Source organism: Alligator mississippiensis, unplaced genomic scaffold (assembly GCF_030867095.1).
Source record: "Alligator mississippiensis isolate rAllMis1 unplaced genomic scaffold, rAllMis1 scaffold_57, whole genome shotgun sequence".
Classification (NCBI taxonomy): domain Eukaryota; kingdom Metazoa; phylum Chordata; order Crocodylia; family Alligatoridae; genus Alligator; species Alligator mississippiensis.
Genome location: NW_026775306.1, coordinates 45001 through 47500, shown reverse-complemented (window position 1 = coordinate 47500; position 2500 = coordinate 45001). Strand labels below are relative to the sequence as shown.

Below are 2500 nucleotides of genomic sequence, written 5' to 3'. Positions count from 1 at the left end.
CCAGCAGGGATAGCACAGGCACAGAGGTGGGAGGGTATAAGATGGGACGAAATGAGCGCAGAGGCGGAAGGCACTAGTTTGGACGAAGGTGAAGCCACGGACGCGAGCCGTCGTGGAGTGCTTGACATACGGCGGGCTAGCCAGCACCATCTCAAGCCCGGTAACGGTCGGGACGGCTCCCTTCCCCTTGCCGCCGGCGGTACCTGACCCCCTGAGCAGGCACCAGGTCCTACCTACGGCCAAGGCGCTTGGCCTTAGAGGTGACCGAGGGCGCACCAACCTCGATATCACCGGCCAGAGAGGATAGCAAAAGCGCAGAGGCGGAGGGCCCTAGGAGGGACGAAGGAGTACGGACTGCTACCCGAGCGGCAGCAGGACGCTTGACAATACGACAGGTTAGGCAGCGCCACACCTAGCCCGGTTGTGGTCGGGACGAATCCCTTCCGTTTGCCTCGAGCGGTGTCGGGTGCCCCGGCAGGCCGGGCCACCCGGTCCTACTCGAGGCCAGAGCACTTGGCCTTGGGGGTGACCGAGGTCGCACCAGCCTCGACATCACCGGCCGTTCTGAAAGACAGCGCAGAGGAGAGAGGGGAACTCAACTTGGGGGTGAAGCCAAAGGGACAAACATGAACACACTTAAACACAACTGTTTTTGGTATTTTTGATTTTTGGGGTCCCTAGAGTGGGATTTAACTCGCGGTCAACTCGCAATGTGCTCAGTCAGGGGGCAGTGCTTCATCCGATAGGCTTTTCTGTCTGTATTTCGAGGCAAAGATGTTCACTATGTCCACTGACCCGAGCAAGGCCCGCCACGATAGAAGACGTGCGACCCGCTCCTTCCGGGAGTTGGACAATCCCAGTTCAGACAGTACTTGCCAATTGTCAGCGTGCCACTTTCCTCTGGCTCCAAGAGGGAAGCCAAAGTAGGTGACCTGCTTAGCCCCTGTGAGCTCCTGGATCTGTGCGTTCAGATCCAGGTATTTCGCGGCCTTTTCTGCGGCGGCGGCCGAGAGGCATGCGGGTCCCATTTCGTACCGCACAGTGACATCCACAACCAGGGCGGTACCGTCTCGGACAAAAATGAGGTCAGGCTTACGCAGTTCCCCAGCTGCGTTGCGCAGGTGCGGCTCATAGTACACTGTCCACTCACACTTCTTGCCCTCAGCTGCCAGGATCTTGCACAGCTTGTTGTGCCGGAGGATTCGCGCCTCCTGCACTGCAGGACATATGCCCAGGATATGCCCCAGTGTTTCCCGAGGGTGTGCACAGTGCCGACAACCTACGTTGGTACCTGCCTGGCCTCTCGCGAGAAACTCCCTGGTGGGATAGACGTTTGACCGCAGTTTTAAGGCCACGATTCGGAGGCGTTCCGCCAATCGCCCTCGATTGGAGATCCAGCCATTGCTGACCGGGTCCTTGCGGAACAGCTCCACCCCCTCACCCTGACAGCGGAGTTGGGCCCATTTGGAGTGTTCCTCGTCCTTCCAATTGGAGGGCCGGGGGATCACCTTCGTCAGAACGACGCGTGGTGCCTCCTGGGCAGCCGCCTGGGGGTCCTGCGCCTCCAGGGGCTTCGGGGCATCAGGATCCTCGAACCTCGGGACACTGGACATGTCCCCACCCGCCGCCAACCAGAGCCGCTCCACTTCGTCACTTATCCCACACGCGTAGGATACTTTCCGTATGACATCATCAGATGAAGTGGCTACGCGAATCAGCCTCCTCACTTGCGCTGCCGGAATGGCTTTCGCCAGGCGCGGCAGCCCAAGGCCCCCGTCCCGCTGCCGGGAGTGGAGGAGGCCGTCCGAGGTACAGGCAGGTAGGTGGAACCATTCCTTCACCTTTCTTCGGTTCATAGAATCCAGAGCCTCCAAGGCCACACGACCGGTGTTCGCGTAATCGGCCTGGTAGTGCAGCCTGGGAATGGCATACTGCACCAGCAAAGAGAGCTTCTGCGTTGGTTTGAGCGGAGCAGTCCCTATCCTCTCGAGCCAGGAGCTTAGTTGCGTACCCAAATCTGGTTTGTCGATCCCAACCCAAGGACCGACATTCAAGCCCAGATATCGTGTCGACTCGCCCGGTCCCAGCATCGTGATCGCACGGCCGGCTATCGTCCAGGCCTCACAGGTGTTAACCGTAAAGGAGTCGCATGTCGGATTCAAGAAGAACCCCTGACATTTTGTGGGTTGCACTCGTAGGCTCGTGAGGTTGCAGAAGTCCTCTAGGATGCCGATGTTATGTTGCATACCCTCCCAGGAGTCACTCAGTAGGACGAGATCATCCGCGAACGCCAGGGTAGCCAGGGAAGCACTCCCGACTTTCACTCCCCGCCCGATCGTCTCGAGCTTGGCTATCAGGGGGTCCATTGCAATATTGAACAGCAGGGGGGACATCGGGTCGCCTTGCTTGACTCCGGATTTGATGCTGATAGGTGGGGTGAAACCATTAAACACTTGTACTCTCGTGGTAACCTTCTGGTATGAATCCTCAATGAGATTCA

General features: G+C 58.8%; 1 pseudogene; it reads right to left on the bottom strand.

The window, feature by feature from the left end:
- Positions 1-2500, bottom strand: part of LOC132247067 (28S ribosomal RNA) — a 9754-nt pseudogene that overhangs the window by 2383 nt on the left and 4871 nt on the right.